This window comes from Sinocyclocheilus anshuiensis, unplaced genomic scaffold (assembly GCF_001515605.1).
Source record: "Sinocyclocheilus anshuiensis isolate Anshui unplaced genomic scaffold, SAMN03320099.WGS_v1.1 scaffold1149, whole genome shotgun sequence".
NCBI lineage: Eukaryota > Metazoa > Chordata > Actinopteri > Cypriniformes > Cyprinidae > Sinocyclocheilus > Sinocyclocheilus anshuiensis.
Window position 1 is genome coordinate 275717 of NW_015555317.1, and position 27352 is coordinate 303068.

The 27352-nt window shown below is 39.1% G+C and overlaps 1 protein-coding gene across 1 annotated transcript in view; it reads left to right on the forward strand.

Annotated features, from left to right (window-relative positions):
* Window positions 1-27352, forward strand: part of LOC107671591 (glypican-1-like) — a 66693-nt gene that overhangs the window by 939 nt on the left and 38402 nt on the right. The gene's annotated exons all lie outside the window — the stretch shown is intronic.

The following is a 27352-nucleotide window of genomic DNA, read 5'->3' on the forward strand; positions in this document are numbered from 1 at the left end:
AAATTGCACAGTAAATTACAATAATCTTTGTTAATTATGTACTTTCACTTTTGGGTCACATGAACAGTATTCACTGTATTGTAAGTTCTTGTATTTGTGTATATACCTGTGAAAATGTCAGCGAGGCTGTGACTGAGATAAATATAATTATTTAACTGAAATAATTATAAAGGACTCTCATAATATTAATAATAATAATTTTAATATTGTATGGAAACACAATTTTATTATTTTATTTTAGATTTTTATTTTATTTTATTTAACTGAACTAACTATAACTTTTATACCTTTTTTCTCTCTGAAGAGCCTCTTATGCATGAAACCTGTTTGTTCATCTCACTGTCTGTCACAGACCCCTCTCCTGCACATATATGTGACTCTCCCACAGGTTTTTGGACTTAATAATTTTCCATGACCCAGGATTCCATAACAGTTTTCCAGACTGCTTCTTGCTGTCATTTTGTTTGAGTGTGTGGCATAGTTACAGAGATTTACTGGTGATTATGAGCTTTCTGCAGTCACTGCTGGTGTGCGTGCATGTGTGTGTGCGTGTGTGTGTGTGAGTCAAGGTGGAGTATCATCTTATCCACAATTGCTCCATGAAGGTAGAGTTTTCACTTTTGATTTTTGAGTTGAAAAGATTAAAAAAGATGAAACCTTAGTGGGTGTGCTGTGTGGTAGAGCTCTAGTGATTTCACACGCACAGAAGACCTTGATTTCTCTTTGTTTCATTGAATTTTTCTATGACCCTAGATTGCTCTACTATGCTCAGCACTGCAGCCTGAATGTATTTTTACCCATCAACCCTTTGTGTATGACGCACGAGCTGATCCCGATTGGTATTCCCTAATGATCACAAAGTCTCCTCCATTTAGAAGATTAATAGAGGTGAAAATCAAACGTTAGTGGCTTTACATTAATGTGATGGAGTTATTATCCTCGTAAACATGCACAACATGTCCAGATGCATTCAATCAGATTGATGCATTGTTGCGATCCCTTCAATCAGACATGTTAACGCCGTTGTGTTTTGATAGCACAATGTAACGTGTCTAAGTGATGGCTATCAAAACCCTGTCCCTAACTTCTCATCCATATGGAAACAATGAGATTTAAATTAAAGTAATTGTTTCAGAGTCAAGAGTTTCCCCTAGGAAATGTTCTGCAACTATACTGCAGTTTTTTTAGACTGCAGAGATGTTTCCCTGGTTCTCCACTCAAGAGCTGACATACTTGTCCTCCCATGCATAAAACTGCAGGAATCTGATTTTGGTTTTTGTGAATATTAAAGTTAAATGACTGTGTCAGCTGCCTGGACAGGAAATCTGGACACAAACTCGAGATCTTCTTTAGCGGTTTCTTTGACATTAATGGATCCACCCGTTTTTCCGACTCTTCTCGCTCTTTTTCCATTCTTTTCTCTCCTGCTGCTAGTCGATGATCAGCATTAATCTTAGATGGATGAATTTAATTTGGGATGTGGCTTTAATTTTTGATAGGAAAAGTCTTAAAAGCTTTGTTTGAATTTCTAAGGCTGGATTTGGACATTCAGCTGGATTGTATATCATCTTTCGCTCTGACTCATCTGAGATGAACTTGACACCAACCCTGTGAGAGAAATGTTTTGGCCTTTGGTCATGTTTGTGAGTGTGTGTGTTTATGTTTATCGTGTTTTATCTAGTAGAACATTGCAAAGCTCATCTAGAAGCAGCTGTCTTCTATCAGTCCCCATGCGTTCTATTTTACTCATAAGTGAGTAATGATATTCCCCTGATGATTCGGAGAGGGGATCCTCGGCGAACTGTGGCACACCCTGATAAAGGCCCGAACAAGCTGAGCGACCCACACCAGAGCCTGAGGTTGTGACAATACACAATGATAATCTCTACCTGACCTCATTTCAAGAGCGATTCAGTCACAGATCAGGTCAAGATGGCTCCTGTCAGTTCTTATCAGGCTCATATCAGGAATCATTTTAGGAAAGCAAGCCAAGTTCAACTCACCTTTGTCTCTATGTACTTCTTATTTTCATTTTTCTCACCGTCCTTGTATAGTGGATAGAGTTACACCCAATGTAAAGGCTGACATCTTGTAAAATCTTTCAAATGTTTTGATGCGATAGAAAACAGTTGGGGAGCATATAATTGTCTAATATGTTCCAATCATGTATCGCGTTACTGGAATAGTACCTGCAAACATACTTTTTCAGATTAGAGGTCAGTCACTAAATTGTCTAGCCTTAATATATGGATTATGTAATTAAAAAGTAGCTGTGGTTGGAGATATGGCACTGCACAGTGCAAGCGACATATTGAGTCATGATGCTCATGTGGTATGTGAGTCTAGCCTGCATGAAATGTGGGGTAAGATTTATTGATTTATTATAAATGAATAATATTAATAATGAAAATATTAATATTAATAATAAAAAATATATTTATATGTAAAAATATAAACTATATAATTTAATAAATAGATTTTCTCTATTTATAAATGATTTATTTATTTATTTATTTGCCATACCAACTAAACAATTTCCCCTTCTGAACTCAGTTTGAATAATGCATGAAAAATTGAACTAGTTTTTGCTTGAGTCTAATCATGCATAATAGAACACAGGGTGTAACATGTAGCCTTATTATTAGTATTATTCTAAAGTTTAAATATCATATAAAACAAATATTAATTTATTAATTTATTTGTTTATTTATTTATTTGCTAACTAACCCAACCTCCCCTTCTGAACTCAGTAATAAAATTACAATAGATCACAGTCTGCAACTTGTAGCATCTCAAACTACGTTGACCATGATGATGACGACGTGTAGCACCCCCTAGCTGTGACTGTAGACTAGGCAGTGGTCATAAAGCAGTAGTCATTAGTCATGTTTAAGTCATGGACACAGGTGAGCATGAAAGCACTAATGAGGTCCCTGAGCCGTGGCGGCCCACTGGATGATGGCCACTAGTGCATCTGCTGGAGGCAAATGACAGTTGCTCAAAAGCAAAATGGCCCGTGGTAACATCATAGGCTGCAAAACCTCTTTGTGCATGATTATTTCAATATTTAAATTGAGCACATTTGTTATAGGGCACAGTACCGAATGCCTTTCTTTTTTATTCATGCTGTACGTGTGTGTAGCATACAGAATGCATTGCATTTTGTTTTGATTTGTTATAAGTGCGTATTGATTTGCATGCATATATTTTAAATGTTTGTTGGTGTCACACAACATGCTTTCACAATAGATTTGTGCACATATTCTCCAATCCATAGCAAGATGAATTGAGAATGGGGTATTCCTAGACTCATACGCACACACATAGACACTGAGTGAAGTGTTTATAGTGCTGATGCAGTAGATATTGAAGGCATTAAGCTGTAATCTGCCCTCTGGAGCTTGAAACTCACCACATAGTGTTTGATGTCATGCAGAGCTGAGAAACCTCTCGGCACACTGCAGCAGTTAAGGAAAAAAAAAAGATACAGGGAAGGAGGAAGGGAAAACTGATATTGAGATTCTCATTCCAATCTGCTGCTTCTTCTGTCTCTTTAAATAAGCAAAACAGATGGTTGGACTTTAGAAGTACCAGTGTTTTATTTTATTGGGGTGTTTTTACCCCAAAATTGAAAATTCCCATCATTTACTCAACTCATGTTGTTCCAAACTTGCATGACTTACTTGTGGTTGCACTTTTAAATGCAATTACAATGAAAAAAAATGTATTCATCCTCAAGCCATCCAAGGCATAGGTGAGTTCGCAAGAGATTTGGAGAAATTTAGCATTACATCACTTGCTCATCAGTAGATCCTCTGCAGTGAATGGGTGCCGTCAGAAAGAGAGTCCAGACAGCCGATAAAAACATTCACAAGTAATCCAGTCCATCAATTAATGTCTTGTGAAGTGAAAAGATGTGTGTTACATTATTTTGTGTATTTGGTGTAATGAAATGTGTTTATGCGGTTTAAGGTTCAAAAAACTTGGCGGGCTTGAGAACGGCGCGGCGGGTGGATTCGACGAAGGAGCATCTGGAGGGCTTGCAGCAAACACATGTGACGACCCCGGGCTGGACTCTGCTTCGTCCACGGTGAAAGCCGATCCGGTGATCCACAGCGTGAAGTTGTTCGCTTTCCCAATGAATCACACAGCGCCTTCACGACATGGCGGCGGCAACAACAATATTACAGCGATAATCAAAGTTATGCCTTCTTTCTTTGCGTGAACATTTGGACGGCATTATGCAAATCTTCCCACATAGTGACGTAGACATGTGGGGACGTGTTAGAACGAGCCGTTTTAGGTAGGCGTGGCTGACTCTTAACTTTTATAAAGAATATCTCTATGGATTTGAGACTTTAGTCTTTGCAACTTTACAGATCTTCTTTATGCACCAAGAGCTTGTAACACTCCAAAGAGAAAGGAAAAATTGAAATCGCATCATATGACCCCTTTAAACAAATCCAAAATTAAGATGTTTTTAACTTCGAACCGTTGAGATGTTTTTAACTTTGAGTCCTCTATCCATAACATTACTTCCTCCATTGAAGCTCTGGTGAGTAAGTGATGTAATGCTAAATTTCTTCAAATCTGTTCTGATGAAGAAACAAACTCATACATCTTAGATGGCCTGAGGCTGAGATTGAGAACTAGATTAGTTTAATTCGTGAACGAATTATTCAGACTGGTTTTGTGAACTTATCGAAAATATCTGTCTCAAAAGAGTGATTCGTTACTTTTCTCATGAGTTAGTACTTTTTACATTAAAAGTAATTTTAATGGAAGAAAGTCACACAGGTTTGGAATGATGAGATGGAACAAGGGTGGGTACAAAAAACTTTTTAGAATAAACTGTACTTTTAACTAGCTTAACCAGCAAGACTGCTAAGGTTTGCTTGGGACCATCCATCTCAACAAGACGGAACCAGCTTGAACTAGCATGGACCAACTACGCTGGTCTTTTCATCAGGGCTGAAAAGGGCACTTATCAGAGATTTGTCTTGAGTGTACAGTAATTGTCCCGTTTTAGGCGGATCCTGATTTTTTTGGTAATTGGTAAAACAAAACTGTGTGTCTATACAAGACCTTGGCCTCTCTCCCAGGATGTGAGCCGCAGCTGAATATGATACTTATGAAATCAGAGAACACCAGGACAGCGCCGTGATGTAAATCTGCAATCCGGAGCGAGACCTATTGAATTATCTAGCCACTAAATATGACAAATAACTGACTCAGATTGTAATACATGCAGTGTAATGTAGTTCTCAGCCTTCCTCCCAGCCCTCCCAGAGGAGAGCGAGAGAGAGAGAGATGTGATGGACCAAGGTGACCTGTAGACAAAGACATTTTTGATGGATTTGCTATTGTGTGACATCCTTTGAAGGAAGAGAGATAAAGAAAGAGAGAGAGAGAGATGGAGGTCACATTCCCTCATAGCTGCTACCTGTATATATACATGCCATAGCCTGATATATACAGGGTCCAAAATTAGCTTTTTTTGCCATAACTGTCAAAGTCAATTTAGACTCTAGTTTGAGCATTTTTATTTATGTAACATACTTTTTACGTTGACTTTAACATGTTTCTTTTATTTTAGAGACCTGTGCTGTGTAGCACTTGAATGTTTTGACAGTTCGTTTCATCCCAGTGAAGTTAAATTTACCCTGACTCTGAGAAAAAGAGTCACACTGTGTTTTCTGGAAAACAGTTGAATCTTTATAATCCTAACCACATTTCCAGCTAGCCTTGATGATTCATTGTAAGGTACTCAAATTTACACTGCAAGTATACACATGCTGATGGGTTCAGACCAGGTGTTTGGCTGGTTAGCTTGGCTTAGTTAGATTGGTAGATTCTATAACTTCACCTACACTTAAAATGCTTAAATCTGATTATCTAATTATCTAATTAAATCTGACTATCTGATAATCTGATTGAATCTGTTTTCTCAATCAGATTCAAAAATAATACAATACCTTCCGGTGCCATTTTTGCAGTGGTTTTCTCCAGTGCTGAACAATGATTGCTCTGAAATTTTGTTCGGATTACAAGTAAAGAATATTGAATATTGCAAAATGAAAATTCTGTCATCTTTTACTAACCCCCTTTCTTCTGCTTAACACAAAAGAATATATTTTGAAGAATGCTGGTAACCAGACAAAAACCTTTTGTTTTCAACAGCTAAAATGTATTTAGTTTATATTTTTATATCGTATTTTTTTGAATCAGGCTTGCATATGCTTGATTTTATACTATGAATATGATTTATGTTATGAAACTGTGATTGGGATGAGGGTTGGCTGAGAAAGTAAATTCAGTCCTCAGTTTAAAATAAACTGATACCATATTGATATCAACATTAAAATTGCATTATAACTCCTGACATGTTGTAAATGTATGAGTTATGACCCAGGGCGCGTTCTGGAATAACAAAGCACAACTAGCTCATGGGGTTCCTGTAACGACAGAGCAGGAAGTGTACCAGAGCTTGTGAATTCTTGTTGTAATTTTAGCATGTGTCTTAGTCTCTGGTCTGACACTCCTAACAGCAGCCTAACTTTAACCCCTGGAGACTAAGAGTGAAGATTCTCCACGTGAGAGCAGAGGGACGATGTGTCGATTAAGAATGTAGGACATTACATGCACTAGAATCAGAAGGAAGTACGAAAGGGATTTGGAAGAGCAATGTAGTCTCAAATGTGAATCTCAATGGTTAAAGCTGGGCTGAACTGCGAGCTTGCAGCACTATTATGGGGCAGTGGAGAGAGGAGAGAGCATGTTTGGTTTGGCTGGACTCACAGCAGCTGGAGGGAGGTGTGGGAAAAGGAGAGAGATTTCACCCCATTCATTATGGGAGCATCTGATGTAATAATCACAGTTCATAATTTCGTAATGCTGTAGTTGTGTAGTTTCCTTCTCCTTTGGCTGAAATATTAATTTATTATGACTCTAATGAGAATTTCCATTGTGCCTCAGAAGTTGAAGAGTCTTTGAACAAACAGTGTGCTGATTGCGGGGTCTGTCCTCCCTGAGGCAAACGGGGGTTAAGTGGTGTGTTGACAGCTACAGTGGAGATGGAGTAGGATTTTCAGAACTCTAGTTCATGGGTCAGAGTTACTTGGGAATGAACCTTCAATCTTTGTGTTGGGAGTTTAGATATTTAACCGTTAAGTTACCAAGACCCTCACTTTGGGTATTCCAAGTTCTTGAATAATATTCTGATCTTTTACATTGACCCTTGCATAAAAAATACTATAGTCACTCCTGTTTCAAAATATCTAGAAAAGAAAAGGTCTTCAAGACTGTTGTCTTAATAAAGCTTTGCCTAAAACGTCTCTCAAGTAGCCATGTGAGCAGCAACATTCTGCAAACGTCACATCAGTACAGGAACAATACTAAAGCAGGACTGATGCTGTCATCATGTTCATGTGCAGTTTCCTTACTGAGCAGGGCATTTCAATGTTCAAATGCCGTCAATTTCCTTGTGTCGTCTTTTAGAGACAGGCCCTCGAGATGGGGAGTGAGATATATATATATATATATAAATTTTTCTCTGTGAGTTGGATGAGATTGATGTATTTTTAGATGTGCTAAAAGCTCAGGGCGATCCATTTATCTCTTTCACTCTCTGGAGAAACAGCTAACATTAAGATAACAGCACAAAAAGATGTATAAACTGTCATCTCACGCAGCAGACTGTCTGCGTAATTAGAGACAAACTGGAAATTCTCTCTTGTTTTCTTGTTTGCTATTTTTATTCCTCTCTCTCTCTATTTCTGTTCCTCTGAGCCAAAGTTGTTCATAAATAATACAGATAATCCAGCTTTGTTTTGATGTAGACAGTTCATGCTCAGCTGAATTTGCATGTGTGTGTGTGTGTGTGTGTACACAGGTCACAAAGTATTTGGACATTTATGTGACACTTAAAAATGCATGAATGCCTTTGCATTATAAAACAAAGTATCAAACCAGATGACATTCATTTAAAAAAAAGATCAAGCAAAAATTTCACACAAATAAGTTAAAACAATAGACAAACTTTCTGCTTGTCAAACATTAGTGAAAGAAGTTCATACTGTAGTTATTGTGATGAAATGCTGCATGTGTGTTTCCACAGCTCTGTCTCTTGTTCAGTGAAATGACCCTGCTGGAGGGTGACAGCCTACTGTGCCCCCCTCCCCTCTCTCTCTCTTCCTCTCCATCTCTGCCTGCTGATTTATATGAAATGTATGCTTTGAGTATGATATCAAAATGAAGTGGTTTCCAGTGGAGATCTATGATTTTTGAATGAGGTAGCGCAGTATGTTATCTGAGTGGATGAGGGGTTTTGTTCAGTGGTCTGGAGTGTATCAGAGGCAGCTTTCCCACTGAGACACATTTTGCTTGTGTGTGTGTGTTTTCTCATGAATGCATACAGTATTACACAGAATTACAGTTGGTCGAGAATTATTTGTGGCTGAAATCTATCTATCTCTAAATAAATGTATTTATTCAAATGAACATAAATATAATTGTACTACAACAAATACTACAATTTATTTGTTTGTTCAGCATGCAAATCAGCATGCAATTAAATGTAGCACAACAAATACTTATGAAAGTCTGTTTCTGCCACAGAATGTAAAAAATACAAAAGGTAATTGCAACTTTTTATCTCACAATTCTGACTTTGTTTAGAGTTCTCATCATCTCACAATTCTGTTTTTTCCTCTCTCTCTGATTTCTGAATTTATCTTCTAATTCTGTTTTTCTGTTTCCAACACAAATAAAAAACTATCTATCTATCTATCTATCTATCTATCTATCTATCTATCTATCTATCTATCTATCTATCTATCTATCTGTCTGTCTGTCTGTCTCCACATGTGGATTTTGAAATATGGATATTAGTTAATAGACATTATCTGTTAACAGTAGCAGTTATAGCTGATCAGGTTGCTCTCAAGAATTTTATGGCAGATGGATCTGGTCAGCGTGAACTGAGCTTCGCTTAAATTAGTCCAGCACATAGAGGGAATCTGTCTCTTTGGCTGTAAAAACGGGTGTTTCTCCTCTGTGACCCAACCACATGGCATCACTCAACAAAATTGAATCGCAAATCCACACGGAAGGAAGGAGAGGAGGGAGATGGATGGGGAGGGAGAGAAAGACTGTAAGAAAGACAGCAATGCTGACACATCACTTTTACCAGTGGCTCTCCTCAAAGTCATTACAGTACATTACATCTCACCATGACACAAGTCCATCTCTTTGTTGCTTTCTTTGGAAATACTACCGCGGTGCAAGGACCCTATTGGAATTGTTCCATTTCTTCTTCTTCTTCTTTGCATTTTTGAGGGCCTAAACATGCTTGAAAACTCGCCAGAAGTGGTGAAAATTGCCCAAAATTGCCACTCTTTGATTGCTTAGTGTGACTTGCTCGTAGACGGAGAAAGAATAGCCATTATGAAGAATCTTTGCCTCAGAAGAAATTGCAGTCCTTATATATATATATATAATTTGTTATTTAAAAACATTTCCTTTTTTGATTATGTACTCAAAATATTTTGATTTCTGATGATCACTTTGTCCCCAAAATATAACTAAACTTTCCAGGTGAATTATGTAGTTTCCTATTTACATTTTTAGTTAACTGTGTGTGAGAGAATGTTTGTCCTCTAGATAATTTTTAGCAAATTTGTCCCAAAAATATAACTAGAATTTAGAGTTAAAATGTGTACTTTCCTATTATACTGACAGTTGTCTCTGCACATTAAGACAGGAGAGGAAAATGTGTTTTAACATGATAAAAATGTACCCATATCACCTTTACAAACACACTATTCCGGTCTCTGATCTATTTGACCAACAACAATGATCTTTATCTGATTTCTCTTTCTCAGTTATTGACATTTGGCGAATATCAAGCTTGCAATTTGTTGCTTTGCATTGAATAGATGTATCTCACACAGGTCTGGCTGTGGATGGGGAGTGTGTGTATTGATATAAGCTGGTGGTGGACACTCTCTGGCTTTTCTAGGCTTTAGCTGAAGCAGCAGATGTGACAGTTATTGATCCTCTTCAGGGATCACCTAATCTGTACCTGACTCTTTGAAGCCTGTGCTAACGTTACGTTTGTGCTGTCATGTATGGTTTCTGGGATTACTTGGGAGCAGGAGCCCAGGACATTACACCTGTGTGTGTGTGTGTGTGTGTGTAAGGGCTAGATTGGTTTAGCATTGTCAGGCCTTTTTTTACTATACTGCATAAGGTCTGGTCCACATATGAGCTTATTCTGGCACTTTGACTGGAAGAGACTGTCTGACTGACATGCTAAGAGACCAACCACAGTTCATTTTGTTTTTATGTCTCATTTAAATGGTCGGTAAACAGTTTGTGTTTGTGTTTGTGCTGTCTGAGGCTGAGATTAGGGCTAGATCATTTTGAGAGGCTGGGAAAAGTGTGTTTGTGTGTGATCATATTGTGATCATTGTGTGTTCTGTTCTCCAGGTGCTTGGGCTGTTTAGTCTAATCTTTCATTACTTTCATGAATGATGAGCATTTTGTGGTTATTGATACACTCCAGTAACATCGGCTCTGTTTGAAAGCTGACTCGTTTCCAATAATCTGTTTGTTGCTTTAATTTGTAATTTTCTCATTTCCAGCCAACTGCAAAGAGCCGCTACAGCTGCACTGGAAAAATCACAGCTGTTAGATCCAGGTTTTGTAGTTTTTTACATTGTTGATTTACCTGGGCACATTTGATAGTTTTGTGGCTGCTGATTTGATTTACCAGCAGTTATACAAGCAGTTATTTCTTGATAAAGCAGCATAAACCTTCATAAAAGTTTGTAGACCATGAATTAAATTGACATGTTCATACTGCATACAAACTTTGTTCAGAGGACAAAGGTTACGTTGAAGTGATATAATTACATGAAATGAGCGACTGTTGACTGACACTATACATTTCTGAATATCACAACAAATCAAGTAGGTTTGGGAATCAAGAACTGGAACTATTGCTTAAAAAAATAGAAATACTAGGTGTTTTTTATGATGTTTGTTTCCATTAAAAATGTATTTATTTATTTATTTATTTATTTATGCATTTAATTAATAATTTTAATTAATTAACTTTTTTTGCAATATCTGTAGAAATAATAAACAAATATCTTAATTTAAATATTAAAAAAATTCTAGTTAATACAATAGGAAATACAATAAAAAATATCTCTGTGACACAATTAAATTAAATAGATGTTACACTTTATTTCAGACTACATAACAATACCCAATCAATAACACTTTACCATTTTTTTTTTCTATTTTTACTCTACAGAAAATCACATGGTTCTTAGAAATCTCCAAATAATTTTTATGGGATGTTGTGTAAAAATCGTGTAAGTTAGCAACAGTAACCAAATGAAGCTAAACAAAAGGTCTATCATTTTCCAGATGCTATTCATTACTGCTGAACATCCTTCAGAAATCATTATAATATGCTGATTTGCTGCTCAAGAAACCTTTTTTAATTATTATTATTATTATTATCAATATTTAAAACAGTTGAGTACATTTTTTCTGGATTCTTTGATGAATAGAAGGATCCAAAGATCAGTATTTATGTGAAATAAAAAGCTTTTGTAACTCTTGAAAACCTCTATGCGAACACACTTGCCCGAAAAAGTGCGGGACGAATTTACGTGATTTTAAAAGTGGGGGGGGGGACACGTCCCCCGCGTCCCACGCGTAATCTACGCCCCTGGGTGTGGTGCTGGTTGGGTGATGGAATTCAGAGCCCCAACCGCTGTGCAGTAATGTGTCAGTCTATGTGTAATCCTCCTCTGCAGGCTGTCATGGGTTAGATTATCACAGTGGGCAGCCTTGTAGTAATAGACCATTCAGATGCATGCTGGGAGTCTAATGACATCATGTTAAGATTGAGCAGAGCTGGGCCATGATACAGCGTGTTACAGCCGCTCTCAGATTAAAGCCTTTCACCTCTGATGAGATGACAATGAATGTGAAGACAGAAACTCAGTGGGCTGCGTGTATGAAAGAGACTCAACCACACAAAGACTCTGACATCACAGTCACAGACATCACGGTAAACAGCTGATCTTTATATTACAAGCCCTGTTGTGGTTTCTTTAGTGTGTATGACAGGTTCAGTACATTTTTAAAAGTTCTAGATATAAACTCAAATTTTTGGGTGGACTATCTCTGTAAGGGGAAACTTTCTACAAAAGTGAAGATGGCCCTTTTAAAACTAAGCTGTAAACTTCATGACATGACTTCATCTTCAGCTTCTCTTGGCACCTGTGTTGATCTTGTCATGGTTTAATGAGAAAGTGAGGACAGTTCAAGCAGAAACCAAACCCAGTGTGTGGTTTGTCAGTGGAGGTGAGGGTTGTGTGAGGGAAGTGCTTGGCCTCTGTTGGGTTTTTGGCAATGACGTGGTGTTCAGTACATCTTGGTGAACTCAGTGTTTGTTCTTCAGTCTAACTAAGGACAGAAATGCATTAGAAGAGACACAAAACACAAACACAGAGCGAGAGAAAGATATTGCCGGGTTTGTTTCCCATGGGATTAAAATGCCTCTGAGAAATTGAATATCTGAGGAACATCAAGGCCGTAATCCGTTTCATAGGGGAACACGGAAGCTTCTCGCCCCCTCTGTTTTTCTTCGCTCATCTTTTTCTGCATCCGTCTTCTACCAATCATTCTCTTTCTCCTTGTTCTTGTTTCACTCTTCTGCTTTCCTCCACCTGTCTCTCTCAAAAACAACAAAATAAAAAAAATAAATAAAATGAAATGAATGTTTTTACATTAAAACATTAATTTAAAAACCTTAATTTAATTTAATTTAATTATTAATGCAAAACAAGCAAAAAAAAAAAAAGACAAAAAAAGGAAAGGAAAGGAAAATCAACTACTTAAGTAATTTAGTCAATATTCAATAGTGCAAAATAGAATAAGTGTATATTAAAATGAAAAATAGAATAAGTGAATATTAAACTAAGAAATAATCAACAAATTGACTAAAACACTAAATTATAATAAATAGAATGTAACATTAATTCTGTCTCTCTCTCATTGTCTCTGTAACAAATTATCAGTGTTTAAATGTTTCATTTAAATAAATTTTCATGGTCTTTTAGTTTGTTTCTGGTCAGTTTCCTTTTTCCTTTGTTATAGTTCCTACCAATCTTTAGTTGTCATGGTTTCTGCGTTGATGGTGTCATTCTGTCCAGTTCTGCTCTGTGTACTTTAGTTGCTCTTCTTGCTCACATCTCATTTAGCAGCTTAAAATGATGTGTATGCAATTTTGATAAAATGTTCATGTGAATGACCTCCTTGTCTTGTGAAAAGCACTGCAGCTTCAGTATTTGAGTGTGATTGTATATATGGATGCATGTGTGTTTTTTAAAAGCAGAGCTGATATGCTTGATTTTTAATCCTCTAGAGTGTTTTTACTTCCTGCACTTAAAGCAAGGACAGAATTCATGGCGTGTTTGTCAAACATCCCCTAATCGTGGTGTTTGGGATCCTACGCCCCCTCTGAAGGCACAAGTGGTCTGTCCTACACACTGAACTGGAGGGCAAACAGAAACTGAGAATGATGTGTTTTTTTTGTGTGTGTGTTGCTATGCAATCCCTCATTCCCACATTTCTTTTTCTCTATCTCTCTCGCTCGGTGCACTGAAAAGTGTGTTTAACTGGAATTTGCCCAATGATGCATTGCCCAAGAAAAAGCAGGCTAGGCAACTGATAATACAAACTAAACTAGAACTTTATATTTTCTAAAGAAAATGTGAGGGGTGCTTGTCCATACAAAAATACAACAAAATTATATATTTGTTAGGACATTTGGTCCACATAATGTAGACAAACCCAGACCTGCACCCAGAAACAGACACAAAACACTTGTCATTTAGCAAGAGCAGATTCAGTCAGGCAGGCGGTACAGTGTGTTTGTGTGTCATGCACGTTCAGATTAAGCTGCTAGAGAACATCAGCTCCATCTCTGACAGCCTGTAATTTTGAACTGAGCCTGTCCAGACAGGCAAGTGCATGTGTGTGTGGACATTGTTCTGAAATATGAGCAAGCTGTACTTGCTGAGGTTAAGGTTATTGCTCACACTTAAGGTGGGGTCACATTTACTGTTGTTCATTGAATTTTCACGGGCCAAATCCAGTCATTAAAATAGGAATCCATGCGATTGGGAATTTCAACTGAGGGCAAAAGATTTCCCCCTTCAAAAAAAAACTAAAAAAAACTTTTGGAACCTTTTTTTAAAGAGTGTACATGCCATAGAAAAACTATTTTGGATTTTCCAAAGAACCTTCTCAGAAGAACCTTTTTTTTTCCTTAGTGTGAAGAACATTCTTAATAACCTTTTTTCCAGTATGAAGAACCTTTTGTACATTGGAAATGGTCCATGGATTTTAAGGGTTCTTCATGGAACCATAGATGCCAATTAAGAAATGTAGTTTTTGCAGTGATGTCATAGAAGAACCATTTTGGGTTTTCTCAGAGAACCTTCTTAGAAGAACCATTTTTTCTTGGTCTAAAGAACATTCTAATGGTTCTAAAATAATCTTTTTTTCAGTATAAAGAAGCTTTTGTGCATAGAAAAGGTTCTATGGTTGTTAAAGGTTCTTCATGGAATCAGATCCCAATAAAGAGCCATTATTTTTAAGATGGTGTAATATTATGAAGGCTTTGGGTGAGCTCTTTTGACTTGGGCCAGCAAGGAACCACCCTTGAAACCACTTAGCAAATGCACAGGAACACGCTAAAAACCTTACAGAACTCCTTAGCAACAGCACTCTTGCATTTCAGCGGTACTTTTGCACAATCAAGCACCACTTACATCGCCAGTAAATGGAAAAATCTAGTTGTTGGTTTAAAGTATGTTTTAAGTAATGCTTATGTGTTCGATCTTATTTTGAGTGACTGCCTTCGCTGTTTAAGGGCCCTCCAGAAAATATCAGCTCAGTTTGAATAGTTGCCCCTCCAGGACGTGTTCTTTATGCAACCTTTGCCTTTCCTCTGACAGATGACTTAAGGAGTCTGACTCACATCTGAGGTCATTCGATTTTAATGAGCTATTCGGTTTCTGGAAGGAGGTTATAGCATTGGCATGTCTGATTTGAAAGCGTCACCGCCGTCTTCTGCATACTCTGAACTTTAGCTTTTGTTTTGGGCGGTTCTGTTATGCACATGGATCAATATTCAGTGGTGGGGGACTGTAGTTTGTGGTGATAAATTATTCTAGAATAATCCCAGAAAACATCCTCTTGCAATCGTTAAGTTTAACACAGAAGCCTTGTTTTTGCTTTATAGGATTCTTGAGTTGACGATTATGTGTTTTGGAGATTTAAAAAGTTTATATAGGTTCTTCAGATCAGTGTTTTGGTTTCCGGATTCTTTAAAGCACCAGTACATAGATGGTTTTCTGAAGTACTACCGAATAAAATGTTCCTTATAGAGTTTAAAAAGGTTCTTCTTTAAACCTAAAAGACTCTTTTTCTTAAAGGTAAAGTGTGTATTTCTGTGCCACTAGTGTCACCCAATAGAATCTGTTTGTTTGAGCAGCCTGACATAGCAACTTTGCCTCATCCAATGTTGTGATTTGGGACAGGGCTAGACTGGGTAGTCATTGTAACCCCGCTGAAAACAATAATTATTTATGCAATTTTGTGGGATAGAAATGACAAACTGCACCTTTAAGATGAAGTCAGAAGGTGAACTGGCAACCGCAGACTCTCTGTGAAACTTTCCAAATTACTGCAAAATGTATAATTGGAACAATGAGCAAATCTCAACCTTCCCATCAGTTCTTGCTAATGAACACCTGCACTTTAATATCTATTTGCATCATCCTTTTTGTGTATGTTTTGTATAATTTAGTAATAGGCATAAACTCGGCAAACTCTTCCGTTGTTCATGATGATTGCCTATGAGCTCTGTTGTGTTTTCCATCCAATGCTGTTCCTGTATTGACTGGCTGCTTTGGAAATATTATATGCAAAAGAGAGGACGAGATCTTCTCAATGATCCTGTGGCACATGATCTGACATGCTCTTTGTGTTTTTGGCACAACATGCAGCAGACTGTCAGATTTCAACAGAATTAAAAGTGAAACTTTCATCCATTCACTCAGCCAGCTCTTTATGATGAGAGAAAAAGGAAGGGATAAATAGAAAGAGTTGGACAATATGTGCTTTGTATGCCACTATGGTGGAGGGTAAAGGGTAAAATTATGTAAGTGTGGTCACCTCTGAAATATTCCAACCAGCAACCTTTATACAAACACACGTGTAGTCATACTGATGCTTTTAGCTAATATTTGAATGTCTGACAAATGTTACCCAGATTGAAAAATTTAACAAACAAGTCACAGTTTTTCAATCCTCAGCCAATCAGAAAACAGCATGTGATTCTAGAACTTGAAGTCTATTCATGTTGGTGTGCATGTGGATGGTCTGGCTCTCAAGTTTTGATCTTATTTACACAGCAGGAGAACAAGCTTTAAGGTTGAGCTATGGTTGGTTTGATTGGCAGGTCTGACCAGCCCATTTTGGAAAGAAATCTGTGGCTTTTCCACCTAGCTGAGATTTTCAGTAGTAACTCAGCCTTTATAGTATGAAAAAAGATTATATTTGCTAATAAAATATAAACACTGTCAGATAACGTATTACCATTTTGGCTATTGCTCTCCTTTCTGGCACACATTCACTTATTGTGTGATATTAAATATGGTTTTGCACAGAAATGCCATGTGTTACAGTGGTGCAACTATTTAGTGAAGGGAACTTAGATGCGATCTGACACTTTTGACTCTTTGTATTCATGTTGACCCAGTAGAAAGAGCTAATTTACTGCCAATCTCTTTTTAATGCAGAAAATGCAATGAACCGTATGCACAGAGAATTAAACAGAGATCAGGCTCGTAGAATGTAAGACGTACACAAATATAACATGTTTTTTGACACTTATGAGTGGGCCAGAATTCAAATTCGAAATTTTTCGTTTGTTAGCTGTTTTGGCTAGTTTGATTATGCCTTTAGTGACTAATAATAGTCTAGCAATGGCCTGATAGCTATCCCTTACAAAAATGAACCATGGTTTTATTATTGTAAAATTGTAGTAAACATTTTTTTGGTGTGTTGATTTCCATTTGTATGACCACAGTTTTACTACAAATACCATGGTTAAACTACAGTTAGTGTAGCAAAACCATGGTTAATTTCTTGTTACCATGGTTTAATTATAGCAATTAAGGTTTTTTTTTTTTTTTTTGGTTTTATTTGTAGTAAAACGTCTCGGTTACGTACGTAACCCTCGTTCCCTGATGGAGACGTTATGTCGTGATCGACATTATGGGGATTCACTTGGGAGCCCCAATCATCTCTGACTTTAAGAGAAAACGCCAATGAAATTTGGTTAGTGGATTTTGCCTCTCTGCCAGAGAGGTGCCGTGTGCCAGCGCATAGGAGGAGGCAACACTTCATGTGGAGTGAGCCCTCACACCCAGGGGGCACGACTCGCCTTGGGATTGGTACGCCAAGGCGATGGCATCCACTATCCAGGTGGCAAACCTCTGCTTGGAGACAGCCTTCCCTTTCTGCTGACCTCCGTAGCAGACAAAGAGCTGCTCAGAGCTTCTAAAGCTCCGGGTGTGGTCCACATATATGCGCAGTGCTCTTATGGGACACAGCAACGCAAGGGCTGGATCTGCCTCCTCCGAGGGCAGTGCTTGCAGGTTCACCACCTGATCTCGGAAACCTTGTGATGGAAGATCGTGCTTTCCCAGGGACCGGCCGTCCACTGCATCGTGATGTGCAGCGATGGTAGCCACATACACTTTCAAGGTGGAGGGTGACAGCCTACGCTCCAACCTTTCTTGCAGGAAGGAAAGCAGTACTCCAATCATGCATCTTCGGGGGTCTTCTCGGCGAGAAGAACACCAGTTCGCGAACAGACTCCATTTCAGAGCATAGGCTTGCCTCGTAGAGGGAGCTCTAGCCTGAGTGATCGTGTTAAACACCGCAGGTGACAGATCAGCTAGGTCTGCCGCGTCCCATCCAGGAGCCACACGTGGAGGTTCCAAAGGTCTGGACGTGGGTGCCAAATGGTTCTGAGCCCCTGAGAGAGCAGGTCCTGCCTTAGGGGGATGCGCCAGGGAGGGGCTGTCGCGAGGAGCATGAGTTCCGGGACGCATATTTGCGAAGAGCCCGAGGCCAGCTGTGTGCCAGTTCGTCCGTGCCGAGGGGAGCCTCGGTCAGGGAGTAGTACAACTGGCAGTGGGAGGACTCGTGGGAAGCAAACAGGTCCACCTGGGCTTCCCTGAATCGACTCCAGATCAGCTGGATCGTCTCGGGATGGAGTCGCCATTCTCCGGGGAACGTGAGCTGTCGTGAGAGCACGTCGGCTGCACGATTGAGCTCCCCCGGGATGTGGACGGCGCGCAGTGACTTGAGCCGCGTCTGACTCCAGAGGAGGAGATGGCGGGCGAGCTGTGACATGCGACGGGATCGTAGACCTCCATGCCGGTTGATGTACGAAACCGCCGCAGTGTTGTCCGTGCTGACATGTGACGTGATCGTAGACCTCCCTGTCGGTTGATGTTCGAAACCGCCGCAGTGTTGTCTGTGCGGACCAACACATGCTTGTCTTGCAGCAGTGGCCGGAACTGTTGCAAGGCCAGATGCACTGCCAACAGCTCTAGGCAATTGATGTGCCAAAGCAGTCGGGGCCCAGTCCAGAGCCCCGAAGCTGCCTGCCCATTACATGTAGCACCCCAGCCCGTACGAAGTCCTCGACAGTGTCGCCGAACAGCCCAACCTGGGAGACAGGAGCGTCGAGAAAGCGTGCTTTGTCGACATCTCTCATCTCTGCCAGATTGAGCCAGAGATGGCGCTCTTGGACCACCAGTGTGGACATCGCCTTCCCGAGGGATCGCGCCGTGACTTTCGTCGCCCGTAGGGCGAAGTCAGTCGCTGAGCGCAGCTCCTGCATCAACCTCGGGTCGGAATTACCCTCGTGCATTGCTTTAAATGCCTTGGCCTGGTGAACTTGCAGGATGGCCATGGCATGCAGGGCAGAGGAGGCCTGGCCCGCAGCACTGTAAGCCTTGGCTGCGAGAGCGGCTGTCAGCTTACAGGCTTTGGATGGGAGGCGCGGACGATTCCTCCAGGTGGCGGCATTTTGCGGGCACAGGTGCACCGCAACCGCTCTCTCCACCTGGGGAATGTCAACGTACCCCCCGGCCGCCCCGCCATCGAGGGTAGTGAGGACGGAGGAGGGAGACGAGCGGCTTCTGGCCGTAAAAGGGGCCATCCACGACTTCGTCAGTTCCTCATGCACCTCCAGGAAGAACGGCACCGGAGCAGAGCACGGTTGTAAGCCGCGTCCCGCTCCGAGAAACCAATCATCCAGCCGCGAGGGCTCGGGCCTGGGCGGTTTTTTGACCTCCAGCCCGATCCTCACGGCTGCCCAGGCAAGCATGGCCGTCAGCTCTGGGTCCGATTCGGCGGAGGCCGACAACACCCGAGGGGGGCAGCCCTGCCGAATCTTCATCCTCAGAGGACGCTAGCCCATCCCCCGATGCTGCTATCGACATCTGATCTTCTCAGGGTGCACCGAGTGAAACGCTGGTAGCCGCACGAGACGGTCCAGCAGAATCACTCGGGAACCGAACAGAACTCTCGCTGCGTGAGGCATAAGAGGTCCGTGGGGGCGTGCCCGGCGGAGAAGCTCTTATCGTATCCCTTAGATCTCCCAGAGCGCCAGCCGGCGGTCCTTTGCTCGAGCCAGAGAGACCGGGACGGGTGGCGGCAGAAGGTGCCACTCTTTTTATAAAAGAGAGGCGAGATCGCAGCGAGGTGATGCTCATACGCTCGCAATGAACGCATGAGTCATCCACGAACGCCGCTTCAGTGTGTTGGATGACCAGACACTGAAGACAACGATCGTGTCCATCCTCAGAAGACAGGTAACGACCGCACCCAAGAGGACATGGACGGATCGGCATCTTTAAAAAGACGCAAACCGACTGTGTTTAGGAAAACTGCTCTTTTAGATTGAAGTGCCCAGGGGAATCGCTGATGACAGGGACATCGCTGTTCGCACCGTACCGCCAACCAAGAACAACTACCAGTCAGAAGAAGAAAGGCTTTGTGGAGAATAGCACTCTTCATCCACTCGGCTCTGAAGTAAAAATCTGAAAGTGGATGCACCTGTCGCCTATTTATACCCGTATGCAAAATCCACTAGCCAAATTTCACTGGTGTTTTCTCTTAAAGTCAGAGATGATTGGGGCTCCCAAGTGAATCCCCATAATGTCGATCACGACATAACTCGTAGTGACCGACAGATAGGGAACCATGGTTAATTTTCATAAGGGATTGTGCTTAGGCAACACTCATGTTTTTCAGATAATGTAAAAATCTAATTGAGATTGTCTGTTTTTCTCTAAAGATGCTGCTGAAAATTAATTTAATTAAAAAAGACTTACGGATAATTTGCCGTGGTGAACTTAAAGTAGAGTCCTGTTAGCAATTCAGAAATGTGGCTGGGATTTGTTAAGAACTGGAATTTTTGTTTCCAACAAGTGTAAGATGCAATCTCTCTAAAATTTGTGGCCATAGGGGGAGAGAGAGATGGAAAGGGAAAAATGGGCATTGGAACAAAAGATCAGTACCTGAACACTGGAGCAGGAATGTGGTTTTTAAAACGAAAGTGGGATAAAAAGAGATACACAGGGAGAGACGGCTAGAGAGATGGCCATTCATGCCTTTCAACCTTCTGTTGATGAAAAGCTTCCTTTCAGTGCGACTGTGAAAGAGGGACTAGGGAGAAGTGGATGGTGAGAAAGAACAGTGCATTCCTCTAAACGCCGCTTTCATTCATCCGTCAAAATGCCTTAATTCACTCTCCATCTCTCACTGCTGTCTGTGTGTTCATGTAAAAATATTAAGAAAGCTGATATTGAACATATATTAAGAAAGCTGATATTGAACATGTAGCCATTCCTTGCCTTCTATTCCTATTTCTCTGTAATTTTGAACGGGATGAATATGTGTAAATGTTTCTTATTTTGTTTAAATAGTGTATGTTTTCATTTAGTACTGCCCTTCAGAAGCTACAGAAGATACTTACATGTTTCCAAGAAAACAAAATAAGTACAATATCTTCCCCAACTCTTAATACAGTGTGTTTCCTTCTTGAGCATCAGTAAATGTTTTAACCTTTTGTAATAGTTGCATATGAGCCCCTCGTTGCCGTGTGAAAAGATGAATCTCAAAATCATATAGTTACTGCTGGAAAGGGTTCAAATATGCAAAATATGCTGGAAAACCAAAGAATTTGTGGAACCTGGAGGATTTTTCTGAAGAACAGTGGGCAGTTTAAATATTCAGGACAAACAATGGACTCACAAAACAAACAAACAAAAAACAGTTGTGAATCATCTTTGTACTCTGAGTACAAAAACTAAACAGAATTGAGCCAAAATAGCGTACATCTCCTATAGGAATTTTTCAAGTCTGTGGCATAATTGGTTAAAAAAACTGTAATACTTAGGGTCAGAGTTTTGTTCAAATAATTCATAGTATGAGCAGTAGTAATACTGAGGATTGCCTTAGCTAGCACCACCAATTAATGACAGCACACTTTTTATTGCTCCAGCTATCTAATATCACTCTCGTGAGGATTTTCTTGAGAATGGCTTTGTTCATCAATATCAACCTCATTTCCTTTTAATTAACTCATTTTACCTTCTAGATAATGTCAGAGTGGCAGCTCTTCATTAATCATTTTAGGCAAATAAACAAATGTGAGCCTAGTGAGGCCTAACAGCACCATGACCTGACGGTCTGCTTCAATGACCTTTGACCCCCCCGTATATCTCAAAAATCTGAAATTTAGAATTTATGGATCCATGCTAGGGGTCTGCACAGTCTTTAATTTGACGTCTGTACCTGAGACCCAAACCCAACCAGTATTGTCAAATTTTATTGTATGTGTACATACTGTATATATATACTGTATATATATATATATATATATATATGCATACAGTTGTGCTCAAAATTATTAATAGCCTTGGTAAATATGATCAAAGAAGGCTGTGAAAATTGATCTGTATCATCAATCCTTTAGATGTTTTATTTAAAAAATGTACTAAAATCTAACTTTTCATTGGAGAATAAGAATTTAAAATGGGAGAGAAATCTCATTATGAAATAAATGTTTTTCTCTAATACACATTGGTCACAATTAATCATACCCTTTTATCCAATACTTTTTGCAACCTCCTTTTGCCAAGAGAACAGCTCTGAGTCTTCACCTCTAATGCCGGAAGAGTTTAGAGAACATCTGACAGGAGATCAGAGACCATTCCTTCATACAGAATCTCTCCAGACCCTTCAGATTTCCAGCTGCATGTTGATGCTTCTCCTCTTCAGTTCACCACACTCATTTTCTATAGGGTTCAACTCAAGGAACTGGGTTGGCCAGGGCAGAAGCTTGGTTTTGTTCTCAGTGACCCATTTTTGTTTTGATTTTGAGGTTTGTTTGTGGATCATTGTCCTGTTGGAAGATCCAACCATGGCCCATTATAAGATTTCTAGCATGGACAGTCAGTTTTACATTTTTTATCCATTGGTATTTTATAGAATCCATTATGCCATCTATCTGAACAAGATATCCAGGATCTCCGGCAGAAAAATAGGCCCACAACATTAAATATCCAGCAGTATATTTCATTGTACACATGGGGTACTTGTTTATCCCTGTGTGCACCAAACCCATCTTGAGTGTTTACTGCTGAAAAGCTTTTTTTTGTTTTGTTTCATCTGACCATTGAACCCAGTCCCGTTTAAAGTTCCAGTCGTGTCTAGCAAATAAATATGCTGGAGTTTGTTTTTGGATGAGAGCGTTTTCTTTTCTAGTTTTTTCTTGAAAACCTCCCAAACAACATTGTTTTTTTTTTTTTTTAGGCTTTCTGACCCCAAAACTCAACTATTTTCTGCAGTTCTCCAGAGTATATATTAAATTACACATTTGAACTACAAACCTCTACCCTATAATCTAATTTATAACATACTATATATATATATATATATATATATATATACACACACACACACACACACACACACACACACACAAATATATATATATAACAGTTTTCTTACTGGTTTGTTGTGACCTGAGTGTTGAGGACGAGAGGAATAGGGTTCAGGCTGCCATCTGTAAAAGAGTGTGAATGATGTGTGTTAGAGCAATTTGAAAACTTTAAATTGGATTGTACTCAGGCAGAGACAGGGACAGATGAACTTTTGTGGACCTGTGCTTACTGTGTGTGCGTGTTGTTGCGTGTGTCGGCCTGATAGGACAGGCTGGCATGATGCCGGGCTGAGCAGCGTTTCAGGCTGTATGCGGCCCAGCTTCCCACTTGACTTCTGCTCTCATTCACATCTTAATTTGTGATGTTATACCAGTTGACTAATCAATCAAAAATATTAGACTCGATTTCTCACTGTGTAAAAGATGCTGTTGTTTATTGACTAAAATTTAATTTAATTGATATTTGTTGCTTGCAAATCACATCCGACGAATGGAATTTAAAGAACGGGATGACTGAATTCCTGGACGCTCACGAATGATTCTGGCTGGAGTGCGTCATATTTCTTGAGCTAATCCTCATGCTTTCTGATTGCTTTGTGCCAGCGTTCATGCGAGTGCTTGTTCGATATCACTCAAAGATGCACATTGTGGTGAAATATCACATTATGGCTTCACACGAGTCAACAGAATGGGTCCTATGACTGTGTCCCAGGCTTCTTTGTGTCAGATGCTCATGTGACAGTGAGACACACACTGTTATGGGTCAATGTGGGCATTGGCTACAATGGATGACCTTGGGAAAGATAAGGAGTGTGTCATCACGTCCTGTTTGGTATGCCAGTTTAAGTATTCTGAATGTATTAAAAACAGCTGTTTATGCTTAAATCAGTTTTTTTTCCATCCCATTAGATATCATCCAGTTAGATACACTGTAAAAAATGATTGCGATTTTAACAGTAACATACTCTTAAAATGCTACAGTAAAAACCTGTTAATTGGTCAACAGTAAGTTTCCATGCTATATACAGTGAATAGCTGTCGGACACAATTTACTTTTTTTTCAAAAGCATTTAAACAAATTTAGCATGTTTTTTGTTGACATTATTGGTCCGTAATTTTATGTTGTAACTGGTGACATTAGTAACATTTTTTGAAAGAAATTAATACTCAAATTCAGTAAGGATGCAAGAATGAAATTGATCACAAGTGACAGTAAAGACATTTACTATGTTACAAAATATTTCTGTTTCAAGTAAATGTTTTTTTGTAAACTTTCATTAAAGAGTCCTGACAAAAATATCATGGTTTTCACAAAAATATTAAGCAACACAACTTTGTTTTCAACATTGATAATAATAAGAAGTGTTTCTTGAGCAAATCAGCATATTAGAATGATTTCTGAAGGATCATGTGTCATGGGATTATATATATATATATATATATATTATAGAAAACAGATATTTTAAATTGTAATAATGTCACAATATTGTTTTTACTGTGTTTTTGATCAAATTAATGCAGCCTCGGGAGCATAAGAGACTCTCAAAAACGTCAAAAATCTAACAGATCCCTTTTGAAGTGTAGTGTACTTATGTTACATTTAATACCAATAAGTCATGATACATGATATAATTAGAAAAACAGTTTTACCCAGTATTTGTGTATGTTGTTTTTGTTCCAAGAAAGCTGTCCTGCTTTGCGCCTGACAGACTGAAGCATAGCAACATGCTAATGCCAAACTCTACAGGTGTACAGTTGATATGCTACCAATATGCTAAATGCAAAAACAATCTTGTAAAAACCACCCAGAACACCTTAGCAATGCCCTCACAACCACCCACACTAACAAGTTGTAGATGCTGTTGTAGTTGAAAGAAAAGCTCTTAACGGTTTGTGTTATGACGTGTTAAGGCTTTAGCCTGTCCAGTTAGCACTCCTGTGCTGTTAGACACGTTAGTAATTCCTCTGCAAACTGGCAGAACCCCACCATGGCTCCGTCCTGACAGCTAAATTATATTTGCCTTCACCTCTCATTCTTATCTCCCGAGGTGATACGATGAATATTTCAGTTTTCCAGAGAGTATTTAAGTCTGCCTGGATGAACATGATTCTTGGCCGCTGGGTGTTAAATGTTGGAATGGAGTTGTTTCTGTATAGGGGAAACAAAGGCTAGTCAATGTTACTTGAACCTTCTGCATATGAACAGACATGTAACCCTCAGGACACAGAGATTGCTGTTGTTATTCTCACACACACACACACACACACACACACACACACACACATTTAACAGGACCCCACCTTAGGCTATCAGTGAGATGGAGCGTATCCCACCCACATGGGCACAAAGGAATATGTGTGTGTGAGAGATGATACATATGTGTATTTTGAGATGTCGTCTCTCGGTGGAGGTCAGGATTGCCTCATTTGACCCGTGCTCAGTGCACAGCACCTCTGCCTCTAAAGTTGAGTCTACTTCTAGTTAGTTTGGGGCGACTGCATCTGCGTTTTTGAGAATAGGCTGACAGCTGGCCAGAGGGAGATTTTATTGCTCAGAGGCTGCTCCTTCAAAACCCAGAAGACTTCATTTTGTTTTTATTTGGTTTTTTTTGAATGGATCAACTTTGAATTTATGTTTCTCTTTAAATTCCTAAATTAAAATAAATAAATGAATGCAATTAAAATAGAAAAAAAAAAATGCAGGAACTTTCAGATTAGCACAGTATATCATACAATGTTGTTACATTTTGTTGTGCCTTTTATGTTCAGTTTTTAAAATTTTATTCCTGATTTTGATGTTTTTGTACACTTTAATCAGTATTAAATTAGTATTAAATTACTTAAGACATCCAAGAGAGAGAGGATGTTTTAAGAGAACATGTTTGTTTGTCTTTGCTCACTGTGTTTGCAATGGAGTGTGACATAAAACGGTGATGTAGTGTTTTATCACACTACACTTGTTGGGAAATATAGCTTATTACTGGAAAAGCTACACTATTATGGAAAAAGTTATGCTTATTATAGATGTAGTTAACTTCACTCTGAGTTACTTCACATTAAATAAATTAAATGAGTCAGTTTATTCTCGTTGCTGTTTAAGATAAATAATTGAGATATATTCTCATTAAAACTATTCTCGTTTATGCAAATTATTCTTCATTTGATTTTCCTTCCATGTTATTTCTTCTCTCTGTGGGTGTCAGATTTGACTAATTTGACACTTTGTTCATTGCATTGCATTTCTTTCATTAAAACTCAGTCTATTTCCTAGTTCAAGCACACGTATAGTCAAGTGAGCTGGTGGCGTTTGGGGCGACTGTGATTCTGTTTTCTTGAGAAAGAGCTGACAGATTCCAGCAACAGCAGAGAGAGAGAAAGAGAGCAAACAAGGCAAGGAAACAGACAGACAGGCTGATGCATAGGGAAAAAAATGGCATTAAACAAGAAGAAGTTTGCACTTGCTCTGATCGAGCTGAGGTGCTGAGATATTCCAGACAAACACAAATGAGTGCATGCGTGTGATTCATCAGTTGCTGGTGATTGATGTGGGTGTTGTGTTGAAAGAGTGAAGAACAGAACGGATGAAAGAAAGACTTGTGTTTTCTGTGCCCTTACTTCATGACAAGACCACAGTGTCTGCTTATTCATGGACAGCTGCTCTAGGCCTTACAGAGTGTGCAGAAAGTCATTTGACAAGAGCTGTGTACAATCTAACTTCTCCAATTGCTGAATGTGCTGTACTATACAAGTATACTTCAAACAGTCAGACAGTCATTGTCATTAACACACATTCTAAGCAAATGAGGTTTGTAGAATATGCCAGATTTAGAAACATTAACATTATTTGCACTAAAAGTTAGGCTGGTTAGCAATTACACACAAATATATATTTATTATAATTTTCATATATCATTTTATTTTCCATTGATAGCATTCCAGATAGTTTCCGTCTCTCTCTCTCTCTCTCTCTCTCTCTCTCTCTCTCTCTCTCTCTAAGTTTGGGATCAGAACGATTTTAATGTTTTTTACAGGAGTTTATTATGCTCATCAAGGCTGCATTATTTGATCAAAAATACAGGAACAAATTGTAATATTGTGAAATATTATTATGATGTAAAATAACATTTTTCTATTTTAATATACATTAAAATCTAATTTACTCCTGTGATGCAAAGCTGAATTTTCAGCATCATTACTCCAGTCTTCAGTGTCACTTGATCCTTCAGAAAT